Source organism: Pristiophorus japonicus, chromosome 12, assembly GCF_044704955.1.
Source record: "Pristiophorus japonicus isolate sPriJap1 chromosome 12, sPriJap1.hap1, whole genome shotgun sequence".
Taxonomy (NCBI): domain Eukaryota; kingdom Metazoa; phylum Chordata; class Chondrichthyes; family Pristiophoridae; genus Pristiophorus; species Pristiophorus japonicus.
The window spans coordinates 57,071,797-57,092,563 of record NC_091988.1 but is presented as its reverse complement, the minus strand read 5'-3'; the positions used below and the strand labels follow the sequence as shown (position 1 = coordinate 57,092,563).

General features: G+C 44.4%; 1 protein-coding gene across 1 annotated transcript in view; it reads left to right on the top strand.

Moving 5' to 3' along the window:
- Positions 1–667: 667 nt before the first annotated feature.
- The window catches only part of slc38a3b (solute carrier family 38 member 3b), a 154,677-nt gene continuing 134,577 nt past the window's right edge, over positions 668–20,767 (top strand). Inside the window, exon 1 of the mRNA XM_070895528.1 lies at positions 668–937. The gene's annotated coding sequence lies outside the window, so the exon portion shown is untranslated. The remainder of the gene's footprint in view (positions 938–20,767) is intronic.

Here is a 20,767-nt window from a genome sequence, read left to right as displayed (position 1 = left end):
TATAAATGCTTGATATATATATATAATATACATAGACTTGAAATATATAATGTAAATAAACTATTGATATATATAATATATATAGAATCTTGAGTTATAGATATATAAATGCTTGAGATGTACATTTATATAAAGATTTGGTGTATCTAATATATATTAAACTCGATTATATATAATATATAGACTTGAAATATGTAATACATATAAACTATTAAGATATATATATAATATATAGACTTTTGAGTTATATAGATATATAAATGCTTGAGATATATATTTATATAACGATTTGGTATATCTAATATATAAACTCTTGATATATATGATATATAGACTTGATATAATATATATAAACTATTAAGTTACAATATATAAACTCGAAATATAAAGAATATATAGACTTGAGATATATAGAATATATAAACTCGAGATATATAGAATATAAACTCTTGAGATATATGTTTATATAAAGATTTGATACATATAATATATATAAACTCCTGCGATGTATAAAGCCTCTTGTGTGCAGTGAGCAGGTTTGTGTGGTTACTGAATGATGTTACTGTCCGGTGTAGCTGTGTGACGCTGGGGGTGGGGTGAGAGGGGCTGGAGACGGAGCTGTGCCCGGGGCTGGGGGCGGTTCCAGCACCACAACACGCTGACAGGCACTGCTGGAAAAGGTCGCCGGCGAGACGCAGCGGCGAGTTGTTGCTTCTCAGGCGCTGGCCTCTCCAATCGCCGGCTCCGGCACCGAGAGCTTTATCCAGCAGCGCACACCGTGACACCTGGAGCAGCCACAGCCTGACTCCCCGGCAACAACACACAGACAGAGACAAGGGGCAGCTTGCAACAGTACCCACCCAGACAGACAGAGCCTGGGTCAGCAGCACATGCGAGGGAGGTCTGCCTGCAACAACAGACATCATATCCAGCCAGGGTTTGTATGAGAGGGATTTAAAATGGGGATTTGATTTTGTGTTGCTTGAATGGAAAGGAAAGGCGCGCCTTTCCACACAAGCTGCTTTTGTTAACTTTTACTTCTGGGTGGGTGGGGGCGCTGATTTCCATTCAAGTTTCTATTTATGAGGCTGTCCCACCAGCTTGGAACGCTTCAAGTCGATCGTTTGGCTGCCCTGCCCTGGCTGATGGACAAGGGAGAAAGGTTGAGGCTCACTGTATCAGCAGGCGAAAGCAGAAAGAAACTGGCAAACATGTGGAAATGGGGGAGAAATGTGCTAATAACATAGAAACGATGGTCAGAGGCATGAGTCTGTGGACATTCCCATGGCGGCAAACCTTGGAATCACAGCAGAGCTCGGCTGACCAGCTCACTTGGGGAGGAGGAGGGGGGTTTGAAATTCTAACCATGAACTTAACTCCACTGCTTGCTGACTGACCCAGTGCTTGTGTGTGTGTGTGTGTGTGCGCAGTTTTGCCCTTCTCTACCTGTGCCTAGTTTTTTTTTCTGTTTGGCAACCAATAATATTGCATCTTTGCTTCCAAAATGTGTAGTTAAATACAGACATGGAGTTGCAGAATTGGGGATACTCTGAGGGTGCCTGGAGAGGCTGTGCTCACATGTCTTAGCCTTGGCATGGGTTGCAGGATTACTGTGATGTCTTATGCTGTCTTTAAGCATGTATTTTTAGTGTCCTTGCTATGTGAAGATTTTTTTTCTGTGTGTACGCCAGCACTAAAAGTGGAGCATAATGCTGCCAGTTCAATCTGGTCAGTAGTGATGCACATGAAGTTTTCTCCAAGAGCTCGCTCATGTGGATTTTGTGGTGTAGCTGTGACTGGTGCAAAGCCCACGTTGTATTTCCATTTAAAAACAAAAATCAATTAAATTAGAGATATTTTCTATTCATTTGAAAAGGTGGAGCGGTAAGATATTTTTCATTTAAGAAGAATACACATGCAGACGAGGAAGTCTGTCAAGCTACACTTGGCGTGTGTTTGACTACTCATGTGGTAGTGGAAGCAGACAGTATAATTGATTGTTCTGTGCCCATAGATTTGCACTGATGGTGCCGGTACTGTCTCAGTGCCTAAGGAAAGACATACTTGCCTTGGAGGAAGTGCAAGAAGGTTCACTAGATTGGGCATTCCCCTCATCCCAGGAACCAATGAGGAGATATCGAGTAGACCAGGCCTATATTCCCTAGAATTTAGAAGAATGAGAGGTGATCTCATTGAAATATGTAAAATTCTTGAGGGGCTTGACAGAGTTAATGCTGAGAAAATATTTCCCTGGCTGGGGAATCTCGAACACGGGGTCACAGTCTCAGAATAAGGATCAGCCATTTAGGACTGAGATGAGGAGAAATGTCTTCACTTAAAGAGTGGTGAATCTTTATAATTCTCTACCCCAGAGGGCTATGGATGTTCAGTCGTTGAGTATATTCAAGGCAGAGATCGATAGATTTTGGGGAATTAAGGGATATGGGAATAGTGTGGGAAGGTGGAGTTGAGGTAGATCAACTGTGATCTTGTTGAATGGTGGAACAGGCTCGAAGGGCCAAATGGCCTACTCCAAATCTTATTTCATATCTCCTTGTGTTAATAACAGTAGTTTATCTGTGTATGCCAATTTATTTAACTGTCTTTAGCTCTGTCTGCCCTGACTCTGCCACCTTTCCTACCATCTTCCTCACTCTCTTTCTACATTGGCATTGATCATACACTTTGTACTCAATTATTTTGCCTCACACACTGCCACTCAACCTGTGTAAGCATCTCTGCCCCTCTTTCTCTTTTCACCTCAATCTGTCTCTTCCCTCCACATGACTTTCCTCTGACCCTTGTCACACTCTCCTCCTCTGCTTCCTCTCTCTCAAACTCTCTCTCCCATTTTCTTTGTGTTTTAATTCTCTCTTGTGCTACCTAGAAGTAGCTTCATTATTGATGCTCTCTGACTGCCTGTCTGCTTTTTCACCATTTCATTCCCCCTCTCTCTGTGTGACGTACTCTGGTCCTCTTTGGAGCCTTGGGTCGCTTTCTGCTCTAGGTGATTTCTGTATTTGTCCATCCATCTACCTCTATCACTTTTTAGTGGGTCATTTTCCAATTTTTGCGCTCTGGGTGCAGAAAATTTGAAGTGCACGTTGCCGAAGCTCCTGCCACTGATTGAATTCAGAGCATTGCACATCCATTAAGCAGCTCACTTCAATTTTTTACCTGTTAATTTAAATGGATGAAAGATCAGGCAGAATGTATAATGGAAACGCTGTCCATCACATATTCCGATATGCACCCATGGTATGCAGTGATTTGCACTGGGATGTGAAAGCAGAACATTTACTCTTTAAATGGTACAATTTTAAAGGGGATGCAGCAACGCCGTGTTGTTCACATACACAAATCTTTGAAGGTGGCAGGACAAGTTGATAAGGCTGTTAAAGAAGCACATGGGGTCCTGAGCTTTATAAATAGAGGCATTGAGTACAAAAGCACAGCAGTTATGGTAAACCTTTATAAATCAGTGGCTAAGCCTCGGAATGGTTACAGCACACAAGGAGGTTATTCGGCCCGTCGAGCCCATGCCAGCTCTCTGCAAGAGCACTTCAGCTAGTCCCACTCCCCCACCCCTTCCCCGTAGCCCTGAAATTATTTTTCCTTCAGACCAAATCCCTTTTGAAAATCATGACTGAATCAGCCTCCACCACCCTCTCGGGCAGTGCATTCCAGATCCTAACCACTTGCTGCGTAAAAAAGTTTTTCCTCATGTAATGTAAATGTAAAACTCTTTTTCCTATTGAATATTCTTACTGTACAGCTACTGCTCCTTTTGATGATTAAACAATTTTTGGTTGCGGATTGAAACATTTCGCATAAAACATTTTCTACAATATTTCAATATCTTGATGATGAATATGTATTGTGCCAGACAATGAGAAGAATAATATATAAAAATGGTCTTGCTGAAAACAAAAATGAATTTATTTTTATTTTACCTCCCAGTGATTGTGCATAAACAGCACTGTATTCCTCAATTGCTTAAACAGTTCATAATCTTTGGTTCTTCTGCCAATCGCCTTAAAGCTTTGTCCTCTGATTCTCGATCCTGCCACCAATGGGAACAGTTTCTCTCTATCTACTCTGTCTACATCCCTCATGATTTTGAACACCTTTATCAAATCTTCTCTGCTCTAAGGCGAACAACCCCAGCTTCTCCAGTCTATCCATGTAACTGAAGTCCCTCATCCCCGCAACCTTTCTTCTGCACCCTCTCTAAGGCCTTCACATTCTTCCTAAAATGCGGTGCCCAGAATTGTACATACCGGCCCTTAAATTCCGGTTGAGCTCTTCCCGCGGGCAAACGACCGGAAAAGAGAAAAAAGATGCGCACTTACCTGTTGCTGCTGCGCCCATTGGAATTTCCGAGCGTGAGGCCTCTCGTGACTGCGTGTCGCAGCTCGTGCACGTGGGGACGTGCGCAGGCCAGGAGCTGGAGACAGCAGCCAATCAGGTGTAATATAGATTCTCATTCATGGTAATAGTTCTGTAAGTCCGAAACTCCTATTACTATGAATGAAAAAATCCCCACGAACACCCAAAACACCATAAAAAAATAGAAAATGAACTACATATTTAACATTCATTTAAATTAAAGTTGTTATAAAAAAATATATATTTTCCCGACTTTTTAAAAAGCTTTTTTAATTAAGCCTTAAAATAAACTTACCGTAGTGGGGAGGGTTTTTAACAATAAAATGTGTTCTTATAACTTTATTTTAAAATGATTTTGTATATTTTTAAACACTTGCACCTGTAAAAATAGGCTATATGCCTGCTTTGTCAGGCGCAAAATTTTAAAGGACATTTGCAGGGTAAGATATTTGTAAATATCAGAAATCTTGCCCTGCAAGTGTCCTTGCTCCCGAGATATGGAGGATCTGTCAAGCCAGAAACTTGACAGATCGGAAAAGCCGGTTTTCAGTGCATGCGCATTGTGCACCGAAAACCGACTTTTCCGATGCCTTCCCGCATCCGTAGAAGCTTCGTACGGACCCCGGACATCGGAATTTCAGGGCCGATCATTCCAGTTAAGGCGAAATCAGTGTTTTATAAAGGTTCATCAATACTTCCTTGCTTTTGTTTTCTATACCTCCATTTATGAAGCCCAGGATCCAATATGCTTTTTTAACCGCATTCTCATCCTGCCCTGCCATCATCAACAATTTGTGCACATATACCCCCAGGTCTCTCTGTTCATGAACCCCTTTTAGAATTGTACCCTTTAGTTTATATTGCCTCTCCTCGTTCTTCCTACCAAAATGCATCACTTTGCACTTTTCTGCGTTAAATTTCATGCCTGCCTATTCCACCAGCCTGTGTATGTCCTCATTCCACCAGCTGTCTATGTCTTCAGTTAGAGTATTGTGTCCAGACCACACTTTTTAGAAAGAATGTCAAAGCCTTAGAAAGGGTGCAGAGGAGATTTATCAAAATGGCACCAGGAATGAAACTTAAGTTATGTGGAGAGACAAGAGAAGCTGGGATTATTCTTCTGCACCGTTACCACTGGTGTCCCCCAATGATTTATCCTTCGCCCCCTCATTTTTCTCATCTACATGCTGCCCCTCGGTGCCATCATCTGAAAACACAGCGTCAGTTTCCACATGTATGCTGACGAGACACAGCTCTATCTCACCACCACCTCTCTCAGCCCCTCCATTGTCTCTCTAGGTTGACTAAGTGCTTGTCTGACATCCAGTACTGAATGAGCTGAAATTTCCTCCAACTAAATATTGGGAAGACCGAAGTCATTGTCTTCGGTCCCAGTCACAAACTCCATTCCCTAGCTACTGGCTCCATCCCTCTTCCCAGCAACTGTCTGAGGCTGAACAAGACTGTTTGCAATCTTGGTGACATATTTGACCCCGAGATGAGCCCCTAACCACATATCCACACCATCACCAAGACTGCCTATTTCCACCTCCCTAACATTGCTGAACACAGTCCCTGCCTCAGCTCATCTGCTGCTGAACACAATCCAGGCCTTTGTTACCTCTAGATTTGACTAGTCCAACGCACTCCTGGCCGGCCTCCTATCTTCCACCCTCTGTAAACCTGAGATGATCCAAAACTCTGCTGACTGTAACCTAACTCGCAACAAGTCCAATTCAACCATCAATCCTGTGCTCGCTGTCTTCTATGGGCTCCTGGTTAAGCAACGCCTTGATTTTAACATTCTCATCCTTATTGTCAAATCCCTCCAAACACTTGACCCTTCCCGTCTCTGTAACCTCCAGCCCTACAACCCTCCGTGATCTCTGTGCTCCTCTAATTCTGGCCTCTTGCGCATTCCCAATTTTCATTGGTCCATAATTGGTGGCTGTGCCTTCAGCTGCCTAGACTCTATGCTCTGGAACTCCCTTCCTAAACACTGCCACATCAATACCTCTCTTTTCTCCTTTAAGACACTCCTTGAAACCTAACTTAATCTGACCTATTATCTCTTTATGTGGCTTGTGTCAAATTTTGTTTGATAACACTCTTGTAAAGCACTACAGGATGTTTTACTATGTTAAAGGTGCTATAAAAGTACATTGTTGTTGAAGCAAAGAGATTTAAGGGGAGATTTAATAGAGATTTCAAAATTATGAAGGGTTTTGATAGAATAGATAGGGAGAAACTGTTTCTGCTGGCAGGTGGATCAGTTACCAGAGGACACAGATTTAAAGTAATTGGAAAAAAAAGCCAGGGTGAAGATGAGGAGAATATTTTTTACGCAGCAAGTTGTAATCACCTGGAATGCACTGCCTGAAAGGGTGCTGAAAGCAGATTCAATAGTAACTTTCAAAAGGGAATTGGACATATACTTGAAAAGGAACATTTTGCAGGACTATGGGGAAAGAGCAGGGGAATTGGTTTAATTGGATAGCTCTTTCAAAGAGCTGGCACAAGTGCGATGAGCCGAATGGCCTCCTCCTGTGCTGCATGATACTATGATTTTAGTTTCTTTTTCAATATATTTCTCGGATGAAATTCCACTTAATGAAAACTGTGCCCGATTTTCCGATATAACTAACTGTCTGTGAATGACATCATGGAAATACGGAGCTTTGAAACGTATAGTTGCAGAGAATGTGATTTAGTTACTGGGGATTTAGTAATGGAGGAAAGCAGTTATTCTCTCATTTTTCATCCTCTCCCTTGTGTCTTGGTGTTTGCCTCTTTGCTCTTCTGTCATTGTGTGTCTTCCCCATCATTGTCTTCGTTGCTCTCAAACTGTCTGTCTGCCTCTCTTGTTTTCTGTCCCTCCGTGTCACTTTCCATCGCATTCTATTCTTTATGCTTGTGACTTGGGCGGGTGAATGTCCGAAGGGAGTTTGCCTGCTCAGCCGGCGTGGTTTCAGTGGAGGAGCGACAGAAACCGCAGAGAGACGGTGTAAAGACTGCTTATACCATTTCCCCGGGGTTTCTGTGGCTCTTCCTCTAAAATAACGGAAGACAAGTGGGAGAACTCCCTGCAGAAATTCACCACCAGGTGTCTGTTTCTGTCTTCCACTCTTTCTTCCGCTGTTTATGGCTGTCTGCCTTTGAACTTTCGCTCTTCTAACCTTGCTCCATTGTGCTATATCCCACTCCGTTTAAGCTGCCACCAGTGTCAGTGGCTTCAGCTGTGTACTGGAAAACTCAAACTCTGGAACTCCCTGCATCTGCTTCCATCGTTCCCCACCTGCTTAAAATATAGCTCTAGTGCCTTCAACCACCTATTCTAATTCCCCTCATACTCTTGCTTGGATCTGACCGCCGCCCCCCCTGTAACTGTAAGTTCTGTTGAATATTCATGGGGGTCAGGCACATTCTGCTTCATCAGGTCAGTAAATCAATGAACATTCAGATTTGAATGCATTTACTCTTTAGGACTTATATTGAATAATACCAAATTATTTTCTCTCTCCAGCCCTAAGCACTTTATAATAACTATGGATATCGAGCAAACACTTGAAAATCTACTGATGAATGCTACTTGTGCAATAAGGACTTAATTAACTGTACCATGTTTCAATGAGTAGTAATCATAAAGCCTTTCCCTTTTACCCCAGTATGAAATGTATTTAAATATTGTATCTGCAGTTGAATTTGACACATGACACACAAGAAGTAACAAAACTGAGTATTGTTGAGTAACAATGGCGCTGTTTGTTCAGAAGCTCTTCATTGTCGTCTTCTTCCTTTTATTATAAAAACTGGAAAAAGAGACTTGATGTCTGAGCAAATGTACCAGTGATAAGCAGAGTAAAATGGCTTGAGAGTGTGTGCTATTGATTGGGGCTGTTATGGTGCTCAGTGGCACTAAAGTTTCTCTGTTTTTAATATAATTTTATATAGAACTTTTACCAAGCTACGCTTGCAAGGGCAGATTATACAGGTCTCCCTGCTCTTGAAGAATTAATTATGCTCCTGTTAGTTTATAAACATTTTCCTATATACTGTTTAAAGCTAAACACAGTCTGGAAGAGTTGCAAATGCATTGTTATTCTCGTACTTATTATTAGTAGTGATAATTCATTTTGGTTTAAAAATATAATCCATTTTGAGAACTCTTAAAAATAAACATAGCTCCATATATTTAAATGCATATACAATTTGTGTCACTTTTGCTGGATATAAATATATCGATACCATGTTGGTAGCTCTGTCTGATTATTTTACATTTAAAATCCACCATCCATCTGGACCGTGTACAGCCTAATGCTGCTGAGTTCGAGTACTTGCATTTGCTGAGAGAGATCAGAGCAAGGGGGAGATTATAAGTATATAGAGCAATTTTTTTCTTTTTAGGCACACTGGAATCTCTCTGATATCTGGTAGTTATAAGTATATGCTTAGTTCAGCATCATTTAAAATACTAGTTGATCCACCATGGTATTCTGGGGTCTGGAGCAGAGCGAACAAAGGACACATTGGAACGTTACAGCCATTTCTGTTTATAGAGTTTTTACCCTCCGCAAATCTCCAATATTCACTCAAGCAGCTAGGCAGTTGCAGCCATGTTCAGCAGAGTTTTCCCCCAACAAACTCACAGCCATCTGGTTCACTAATGTCCTTTAGGGAAGGAAATCTGCTGTCTTTACCCAGTCTGGCCTATATGTGACTCCAGACCCACAACAATGTGGTTGACTCTTAACTGTCCTCTGAAATGGTTCAGCGAGCCACTCAGTACCAAACTGCTACAAAGAAGCAGTGGTTCAAGAAGACAGCTCACCACCACCTTCTTGAGGAGAATTGGGGATGGGCAATAAATGCTGGCTTTGCTAGCGGTGCCTACATCCCGTGAACAATATAAAAAAAATAACTCTGGGGAACTCCCAAGAGGAACAAGGGGCTAGAAATGGACTGGAAGGTAGTCGCAGGTACCTACCAGGAGCCCAGGAGCACGATGCAAGCAGCTGGGACCCTCAGCTAGACTCAAAGTGTTGGTAAGTCTAATGAGTTAAATGTATTATTAAATCTGCCATACAAGTCTACCTTCATGTAAATGTTTATGTCTTGCAAACTGGAGCTGTGATTTGTACAAGCCTTAACATTTTTTCAGGATGTACCTTTAGGTGTGACTTTTACACGAAGTCTAACCAATATAACAGATTTTTTGTGAAGTTTTTAATGTATTCACATCCTTCCTAAGAGATAGTTTCACATTCTCTTGCCGTCTACTGGCTCCAGTACAGTTTCAGCTGTGACAGTGAGTGCCTCATCGCTGCCACTCTACCTTTGTGTTGATTGAATAGTGGAACACACAGCTAACCAGTGATAACTCCTCCATTTATCAAAGTGGAAGAGTAATAAAATCACAACTCCACCGAACTAAAAAACATAAAATGATGTGGTCAACTTTTAGCAGCAGAATCAGAAAATTAGTAATTATATAGTATCGGTAGCATCACTCTGGTCCGAAAACATCCGTGGTTCAGCATTAGTTCCGGTTTCCCCGTACTTCCTGGCTCTCGTTGTTCTGTGCTGCGGAACTGCCGCTTTGTGTGGGTGGTGTCCCGACTCTCGGTGTTCAGTGAGGTGATCGGGTAAGGAAAGGGAAGGGCAGGCAGCTGACTGAGGTGCCGAAGCTGGGCCTGAGGGAGAGGAGGGTTTTTTTTCGAAGCACCAAACCAGCAGGTTAATTAATAAATGTGGCTGGGAGATTTCTGCACAGAGAGAGGAGTTTCACAGCCTGAGCCGGAGTGTGGCAGAGGCGTTCAGGAGCCCGGGTACTGTCTGCAGGTACCGTAAGCCTAGGCTCAACATGACCTCCTGTGGTTTGGAAAATTCTCTGTTCTGGCACCGAGGGTGCTGGACCAGAGAGTCCCAATCTAAACCAACATTACCAAATTAATAGAGACAGTTCTTTTAAATGCTTCATAATGAAGAAAATAAATGACAGGATTGGGTAGTTTGCCTGAATGCCAGTGGTGAATTTCTGTACGTTGCTTTCCCAGCCTCTGGAACCTTTTCCTGGATAGTGCTGCCATCTGAAACTCGGTACTTGTATCAGCATAATTTGACAAAAATACCGCACAGCAATTTTTTTTTTCCTTCTACAAACTAAAGTAAGTTTACCAGAGATATTCCCTTGAAGATAGTGGTTCTTTCAGAAAGCAGTAAAAATGGGGCTTGAACTTCTGTCTGATACTAAATGCACAAGACATAAGAACATAAGAAAAAGGAGCAGGAGTAGGCCATATGGCCGCTCGATCCTGCTCCCCCATTCAATAAGATCATGGCTGATCTGATCATGGGCTCAGCTCCACTTCCCCGCCCCCTCCCCATAAACCCCTTATTCCCTTATCGCTCAAGAAACTGTCTATTTCTGTCTTAAATTTATTCAATGTCCCAGCTTCCACAGCTCTCTGAGGCAACAAATTCCACAGATTTACAACCCTCTGAGAGAAGAAATTCCTCCTCATCTCAGTTTTAAATGGGCAGCCCTTTGTTCTAAGATTATGCCCCCTAGTTCTAGTCTCCCCCACCATCCTCTCTGGAACATCCTCTCTGCATCCACCTTGTCAAACCCCTTCATAATCTTATACATTTCGATAAGATCACCTCTCATTCTTCTGAATTCCAATGAATAGAGGCCCAACCTACTCAACCTTTCCTTATAAGTCATCTCCCTCATTCCTGGAATCAACCTAGTGAACCTTCTCTGAACTGCCTCCAAAGCAAGTATATCCTTTTGTAAATATGGCTGCGGAAATCATTGGTCCACCAATACTAAAAGTTGACTTGTACATTACTGATACTGTGAAGATCCACGTACAGCACCTGACACTGGAGTCTTCAGCTTCTTCCAGATAAATGCCAGACACAGTTAAACGGAGAACAGTATGTTTAGTATCAACTTGTAACTTCTCCAGGTCTACAGCACATCAAATAATCCATAGTCCTTTACTCCACCCCTTCCATTTAGAGGGGGAGATATTCGGCTGCTTCGCGCCTTCCGTTAGCGCCTGCGAGGAGCGGTAATGGGGCGTGAAGGGGTTACTGACCGGGCGCAGTGAATTCAGCGACGCCTATGAACTTCCCTGGTGGTTTTGCGCTGGCGCTAACACTTAACACCTCGCTGTTTTGCGCCCCATAGATCATGATGTCATCTGGTGCGCAGCACCCAGTTACCGCCCCGGATGTGACATTCGTTCACACGCCCTGCAGCATCGTTGGGCGTCAACAACGGCAGCTGCAGGAGGTGTTGCCACCTCAGCTGGCCGTTTGGGGAATGATATTTAAAAGAGCGGCGAGTGATCATGGAGCAATGTGATCGGGGCCCAGGAGAGGCGTGAGTCCGGGGCCCAGGAGAGGCGTGAGTCCGGGGCCCAGGAGAGGCGTGAGTCCGGGGCCCAGGAGAGGCGTGAGTCCGGGGCCCAGGAGAGGCGTGAGTTCGGGGCCCAGAAGAGGCGAGGATCCAGGGGCAACAAGGGCCAGCTCACACTGCAATAGGTGTGCGCACTAGGTCCGTGCAGCAGAGCTGTTCTCCAGTCGTCTTGGTTAACCTTGCTTACTAGACCAAGACCTAGCTCTGTCAAGCCCGTGTGGTGGCTGGTGTGCAACGGCCGCCACACGTTTTTAAAAAAAAAAATAATTTAATCCACGCACGGGCATCTTCCACCCTTCAACATGTAGTTTGGGATCTGAAATATTAGGTCCTTCATTGAAACACCTGTGAACTCAATCCTTTTTGGCGTGGAAGCAAGTCATCCTCGATACGAGGGACCGCCTATATTGATGATATTTAAAGGCAGTGGCGGTCAGGTAGGGCAAACTTTATTACTGGCACCTTCTGATACTGGTGCCTTCATTGATTTTGACGGCTGATTTCTGCGCGATTACTCAGTCCTCCGCTCTCTTTACAACATTATAACAGTGACTACACTCCAAAAGTACTCCATTGGCTGTAAAACGCTCTAAGACATCGGTGGTCGTGAAAGGTTCTATATAAATCCAAGTCTTTATTTATTTATTTATTTATTTATTTATTAGAGTGCTTGGGGCTGTTATGCAGGAAGCGCAGGTCCCGTGGCTCCACAGAGAGAGAGAGCAGTAACATTGATTCAAACCAGCATTGGTCTTTTAAGTGAGGGAAGGAGCCTCTGATGTCGGTAGCACTGCACAGAACATTGTTCATCGCTCTGCCACTGCTGCTTCTCTCACTCCCTTTAGCGCACTAAGAGAAATGGTAGCGTTCGATTTAGCGCTCCACTTCCCTCTTGGAGCGCGGGAGCAGCAAATTGTTTTAGCCTGGCGATAGTTTGTGGATGACACTAAGCTGGGTGGTGGTGTGAGCTGTGAGGAGGACGCTAAGAGGCTGCAAGGTGACTTGGGCAGGTTAGGTGAGTGGGCAAATGCTATGGCAGATGCAGTATAATGTGGATAAATGTGAGGTTATCCATTTTGGGGGCAAAAACACGAAGGCAGAATATTATCTGGATGGCAGCAGATTAAGAAGAGGGGAGGTGCAACGAGACCTGGGTGTCACTGAAAGTGGGCATGCAGGTACAGCAGGCGGTGAAGAAGGCAAATGGTATGTTGGCTTTCATAGCTAGGGGATTTGCGTATAGGAGCAGGGAGGTCTTACTGCAGTTATACAGGGCCTTAGTGAGGCCTCACCTGGAATATTGTGTTCAGTTTTGGTCTCCTAATCTGAGGAAGGACGTTCTTGCTATTGAGGGAGTGCAGCGAAGGTTCACCAGACTGATTCCAGGGATGGCTGGGCTGTCATATGAGGAGAGACTGGATCAACTGGGCCTCTATTCACTGGAGTTTAGAAGGATGAGGGGGGATCTCATATAAACGTATAAGATTCTGACGGGACTGGACAGGTTAGATGCGGGAAGAATGTTCCCGATGTTGGGGAAGTCCAGAACCAGGGGACATAGTCTTAGGATAAGGGGTAGGCCATTTAGGACTGAGATGACGAGAAACTTCTTCACTCAGAGTTGTTAACCTGTGGAATTCCCTGCTGCAGAGTTGTTGATGCCAGTTCATGGGATATATTCATGAAGGAGTTAGATATGGCCCTTACGGCTAAGGGGATCAAGGGGTATGGAGAGAAAGCAGGAAAGGGGTACTGAGGGAATGATCAGCCATGATCTTATTGAATGGTGGTGAAGGCTCGAAGGGCCGAATGACCTACTCCTGCACCTATTTTCTATGTTTCTATGTTACTTCTGTGATTCTTCAAAAGTTATCAGCCCAAACGGGCCGCTACACAATTTCTAGCCCAGAATCTTTTGAGGTTTACCTTTTATTCCCAGCTTCCCCTTGCTCACCTCCAGAGGCAAGAGGAACCACAATTCCACCTTCCCATAGCTCATCCCCATAGGATCGTTACAATAAATAAATCACTGTTAGTTGTGGACAGCAGGTATAAAACTGTTACAACATGCTTCTTGTGTCAGAACTTGTTGCAACATGCAGCATTTGTGTTGAAGAATGTTTAGGGTGCGAGTTGTCACACTGCCTGCGGCCCATGGCTAAATGGACCTTACTGTGACGAGCTGTGACCACTGCGAATAACAAGCATTGCTTTATTCAAGCTATTTTTTTAAACTCCTTTAATTAGCTTTGAATATTGGTTTGCGATGGTGTCGGGGTGTAAATGCACCAAACCTGGCTTTTGTTACTGAGTAACTCCCAGTGACTGGGGGAAGTTTCAACCTGATGGAATCAGGCGCAACACTGGTTTTACTCCCTGCTGGATTTTGCTCGCCATTGAAATCAAGAGAGAGTAATATCGGGCAGAGTGTAAAACCGTTGTTCTACCTATGGATTTCCCGCACGTTAAAATTCGCCCTATGTGGCTTGATACCTTGGGGCTGAAATTCAGCCTACCGAAAGGCCTCTTGCCAGCAGAAAGCAATGGCCAAGCGGTGGAGTCCACTGGCCGCCGATTTGCAGTTGAATGGCCGCCGCTAGCGAAATTCACCTTGGTGGATTTTCCGGTGGTTCGCACTTCCGCCCTGCCGCTGCCGACCGGTCCTAAGTGCGTAATCAAAGTGCGCACCGCCAATCTCCCGCACCTCCAGCCAAATTCAGCGTGAAAAATCCTTGATCGCCACGCGGTACCCCCTGACAGCTTTTTCTGTCGGTGCACCTTGTTTTCTGTGTGTGCGACATGGCTGCGCGGCGGCCATTAAAGGGGAGGGCCCACTGCTGCGGCCGCCATGTTTTTTTTTGTCAGCTGACTGCCAGGTCAGGCCGACAATTATGTCACCGGATTCGGCCAGGCTTCCAACAGGCAGCCTGACACCCCCTCTTGGTGTTAGGCAGTAGGTCCGGCCGAAACCCTCTCTGGTGGCCCAGTGGACCGAAGTTTGAAAATGGCGAAGCCTCTCCCCTTTAAGTGAAGGGGAGAGCCGTGGTGACACACACGCGAAATGATGTCAGCTCCACTCCGCTGATGAATGACAGCGACGGAGACTCCATTCTGCCGCACTTGTTGGGCGATCCGCCCCATTTCCGTCCCCATAATCACCAACTTCCGGTCCGCCTGAAATAAAATGACAGAGTTAAATTTCGCAAAAAGAGGCCACCTCATCTAGCGCGGCGGAAAAAAACTTTAAAAGCGGTAGGTGCGCTAGGTTTTCAGCGGGCCTGAATTTCTACCCTCTTAAGATGTTCACAGAGCAAAATCTCCCAGCCAAGGGATGGCACTGAATGACACAACATGAGACCGTGTCTCAAGATTTTCCTTGTGGTGAGTTTACGCTCTCAACTGTGAGGTGCAAAGCACCTGGGTATTTCCAAGCAAGAGGGAGGAAGGCAAAGCTGGTGTGGTGGGTGTTTGGGTAAATCCTAGCCGCTAGCTGTGAAGCAACATTGGCAGAGGTTCGGTAGATCTCTGTTGTCCTAACTGGGAAGCATTTCGGAAATGAAAACGAGAGAGGGAAAACAAACACATCCTTTCTCCCCTTTTAAAATCGCAAAACTTGCTTGTGCGCAAAACCATTGTTATATTTGTGTTGTTGGCAATAAAGCAACTAATATTCGAGAAGTTTGCTTTAATATCGGTCATATTGTTATGATATTGCTATCAACGTGAAACATTCAACGAATTAACGGGAAAATTACTTCTGTTTGGGATCTCTGGCTCAGCCGTTGCTTCGGAAGAGCAGCAAATGAGCAGATTATTGCCGCATCGCATCCGCTTATAGGTTGACCTAGTTTCCCCTGGCACACAGACGGGAGAACGCAGCTCAGTGACATGTCTGATGCTGTATCTGAAGCAGAGGCAGATTGAGGGGGCCTGGAGATCTGGCATTGGCCAGGTTGGGGATCCACTGGAGTAAATGAAACAAAGAGGGGTTTAAATAAAAAAGAAAGACTTAGATTTATATAGCGCCTTTCACGACCACCGGATGTATAAAAGCGCTTTACAGCCAATGAAGTACTTTGGAGTGTAGTCACTCTTGTAATGTGGGAAATGCGGCAGCCAATTTGCGCACAAGCAAGCTCCCACAAACAACAATATAATGGCCCAGATAATCTGTTTTTTTGTTCTGTTAATTGAGGGATAAATATTGTCCTGGACACTGGGGCTAACTCCCCTGTTCTTCTTCGAAATAGTGCTATGGAATCTTTTACGTCCACTTGAGAGAGCAGAAGGGGCCTCAGTTTAACTGCACCTCCGACAGTGCAGCACTGCACTGGAGTGTCAGCTTAGATTTTTATGTCTCAAGATCCTGGAGTGGGACTTGAACCTACAACCTTCTGACAGAGAATCAGCTTTTTATTTCCAGACTCTTTTTTAAAAAAAAAAATCCATTTTCACAATCATTATCATCGGCAGTCCCTCGACTTGCTTCCACTCTAAAAGTGAGTTCTCAGGTGACTGAACAGTCCAATACAGGAATTACAGTCTCTGTCACAGGTGGGATAGACTGTGGTTGAAGGAAAGGGTGGGTGGGGAGCCTGGTTTGCACATGCTCCTTCCATTGCCTGCGTTTGATTTCGGCATGCTTTTGGCGACGAGACTCGAGGTGCTCAGCACCCTCCCGGATGCTCTTCCTCCACAGGGCGGTCTTTGGCCAGGGATTCCCAGGTGTCGGTGGGGATGTTGCACTTTATCAGAGAGGCTTTGAGGGTGTCCTTGAAACGTTTCTTCAGCCCACCTGGGGCATGCTTGCCGTGTAGGAGTTCCGTAGAGCGCTTGTTTTGGGAGTCTTGTGTCGGGCATGGGGGTAATGTGGGTCGCCTAACAGAGCTGGTCGAGTGTGGTCAGTGCTTCGATGCTGGGAATGTTGGTTTCACAAACTGCCATGTGGGACTATGAACTCGCATTATCTGGATTATTAGTTGAGGTCTCTGGAATACTAATCCAGTAACATAACCACTAAACTACTGTACTAGTCTGCAAGCTGCCTACTCAGTCGAAACCCTGAGCTCGGCTGTGTTGCTGTTGGAAGGTACTCAGTTGCAGAAGGTACATGGCCTCAGAAGGGAAGAAGAAAATAGCCAATTAAATTGTCCAGCTTCCTAAAAATAAAACTGCTTGAATAAAGAGAGACTCCCCATGGACCGTTTAACCCACTGAAGATTTAAGCACGTCAGTAAAAAGGAAACAAAATGTGCAGGTTTCTGTTGAAATGAATTTCTGGTACAGTGCAGCATTCTCAGTCTGCAGCAGTGTTCCCAGTAGGCAAACAGCATTTCATGCTCAATTGTATCAATTAAAATGATACTTGAAGGTTGTGGGTTCAAGTCCCAGAGTCTTGAGCATGCAATCCAGGCTGACAACCCAGTGCAATACTGAAGGAGTGCTGCACTTGTCTGAGCTACCGTCTTTCGGATGAGACATTAATCCGAGGCCCTGTCTGCCCTCTTGGGTGGACGCAAAAGACCCCGTGGCACGATTTACAAGAAAAGCAGGGGAGTTATCCCACAGTGTCATGGCCAATATTTATCCCTCAACCAATATCACTAAAGATTATCTGGTTATTTGTGGGAGCTTGCTGTGCACAAATTGTCTGCCGTGTTTCCTACATTACAACAGTGACTATACTTCAAAAGTACTTAGTTGTCTGTGAAGTGCTTTGGGATGCCCTGTGCTCGTGAAAGGTGCTATATAAATGCAAGATTGATCATTTGCCATCATAATGTCACATTATGTGAGATACTTTGCCAGGTTTATACGGCGAAGGATACAGAGTGACCTGTTTAGTGCTGATGCAATGGTGTCAGTACATCACTAATAGGGTCTTCAACTAGAAATTAGCATTAGATTAATCATAACGATAAGAAGACGAAAGCTCTTCTAGATGCTGAGAGGATGTTTCCCCTCGTGGAGAATCTAGAACTAGGTTGCATAGTTTCAGAATAAGAGGGTCACCCATTCAAGACAGAGATGAGGAGGAATTTCTTCTCTCAGAAGGTCGTGAATCTTTGGAATTCTCTTCCCCAGAGAGCTGTGGCCATTGAATATATTTAAGATGGCGATAGACAGATTTTTGAACTACAAGGGAGTCAAGTGTTATGGGGAACAGGCAGGAAAGTGGAGTTGAGGCCAAGATCAGATCAGCCATGATCTTATTGAATGGCGGAGCAGGCTCGAGGGGTCAAATGGCCTACTCTGCTCCTATTTTTTATGCTCTTTGTAAAGTTTCTTTTTGGGGAGTGTGGCACAAACTTTCCTTTTGCTGAATTAGGCAACATTTTGAAAGGAGATTTCATTGTAAGCTACTTCAAGGAATTGAACCTGTCTGAAAACTCTTCAGTGTTGCAACTTTAAACTTTGCTCGTTGATTCTTTGCACAACTCTATTTTCTACTTTGTAATTTTCTGGTGGTGATTGTTATAATTATTTCTTGGATATTTATATATCACTGTATCAAAGGAAAACGAAGTGTAGTTTGAAAGCCAAACACCAATCTTTAGTGCTGTGTTACAGGGAATAGAAAATTACAAATAGTGCCTACTATTCAAAGGTGACTGGACTAAATGCAGCTCTTTCACACTGTTGCCCCATTTTAAATGCATTCATTGTATTTACTGGAGCCTTAAAATCATTAGTAATCATTCCAACCTCCAAACCTGTTCTGTTCAACACTGTGAATGACACATTTGCAGAGAGCCCAAGATTTAAACCAAAAATCTCTGTGCATGAGCCAATTGCAGCCCATGCTGTGTCTGAAAAGTTTTCATCTTCACCCTGGGTCAGTGCACAGATCATTCAGCTAGCCCATACAGTGTTGCTAATATATGGGGATTTTTCAAGTTTCGGAAAATAATTCTCATCTTCATTCCCCCTCCGTGTCCTCAATGTGTCCAGCTTGGAGGCCAAGCAGATAACCTGTTCTAGACCCCTGCATTCCTCAACCAGTCTTTGGTCTTTGGGAGGTGAACAAGAGCATTCTATATGCCTATGTCCTTAGTTTTGGTATTTTAAAATCTAGCCCTTTTCCTCTGGTGAAGCTCCTGAACCTAGATGTGACATCTTAAATAATCTGCTCATTATCCCTTTACTGTTTGTGGGACCTTGCTGTGTGCATATTGGCTGCCGCATTCCCTACATTACTGTCTCTCGGATGAGACGTTAAACCGAGGCCCCGTCTGTTCTCCTGGGTGAATGTAAAAGATCCCATAGCAGTATTTTGAAGAAGAGCAGGGGTTATCCCTGCTGTCCTGGTCAATATTTATCCCTCAATCAATATCACTTTTTAAAAAAAAAACAGATTATCTTGCCATTATCACATTACTGTTCGTGGGAGCTTGCTGTGCGCAAATAGGCTGCCATGTATCCTACATTACAACAGTGACTGCAGTTCAAAAGTACTTTAGGATGACTGGTGGTTGTGAAAGGCGCTATATAAGTGCAAGTCTGTCTTTTTTTTCTCTTAATTACAACAGTGGCTACACTTCAAAAAGTACTTCATTGTCTGTAAAGCATTTTGAGATGTCAAAGCTAACCAATTTGCCTTTGTGATCGATCATCTTCCCGAACCTATGCCCTACTTTCCCCCTCGGTATCAATCACTCCTGTAAGGCGCCCTGGGATGCCTTGTTGTGTGTTAAGGTACTCTAAAACTGTCAAATTGTTTTTGTTGTCTGGCTGAGGCTAAAGAACTCGTCTGGTGAGAAGTTGGGGGTACATTTTTGAAGTAAACAAAACTGAATATGTGACGCATGCCATTGTGAGTGTGCAGCCGCTGAGAGTTGGCACTGTGAGGCGAGTGTTATCGGCAATTAGAAGCAGCGACAATAACAAACTTATATAATGGCTGTTTGGGCCACCCACGGTGCACAAGTAACAATCGCCTGTGATTCACTGGGGACCTTAATGACAGTTGCCTTTTTTTCTCTCCTCACAATAAGGAAGGCTAACAATCCAATGGGTCACAAGCAATGTTTCCCCTAATTTTTTTTTTGGGTGCGGGGTCCCTTTAACTGGCTGCGCGGCTCATTCAAATTTTTGCGCATGCGGGGCTTCTTGCATTGAAAGGCCGTAAGAGTCTGCGCAGGACCTCCAGACCACTGTGTGGCCACTGAGCGGGAATGTTGGTCACAAGGCGATACAGGACCTTTAAGTGAGACCGTGGGGTGAAGGGAAAGGGGAGGAGGAGCTGTGGCCAACCTAGCAAAATTTCCAAGCTATTCCCATTAAAACAAAACGATAGACTTTTTTTTCATTCATTTATGGGATGTGGGCGTCGCTGACAAGCCAGCATTTATTGCCCATCCCTAATTGCCCTTGAGAAGGTGGTGGTGAGCCACCGCCTTGAACCGCTGCAGTCCGTGTGGTGAAGGTACTCCCACAGTGCTGTTGGGAAGGGATTTCCAGGATTTTGACCCAGCGACAATGAAGGAACGGTGATATATTTGCAAGTCAGGATAACGTGTGACTTGGAAGGGAACTTGCAGGTAGTGGCACTCCCATGCGCCTGCTGCCCTTGTCCTTCTAGATGGTAGAGGTCGAGGGTTTGGAAGGTGCTGCCGAAGAAGCCTTGGCGAGTTAGCCTATTAACTCTGCTCCTTCTGACCGAGCAAGGGCAATTTGCGCTGTCGCAGGTGCTCCCTAATTTATTATAGGGTAAATTCACCCCCAACGAGGAAGGAGCATGGGCCAGGGAACCAGCAGTCCAAGATTAGTAGTTTTATCAGTGGCGACACATTCACAGTGACATGTGTCACAGATTCAGCCTGGTTTACTTCTAAAATGTATCCCCAACTTCCTGCACGGTAAAAGGATTTGGTAGAGTAGATAGAGAGAAATGATTTCCTCTGCTGCGGGACTCCAGAACAAGACTGGGGGGGCATAGCCTTAAAATTAAAG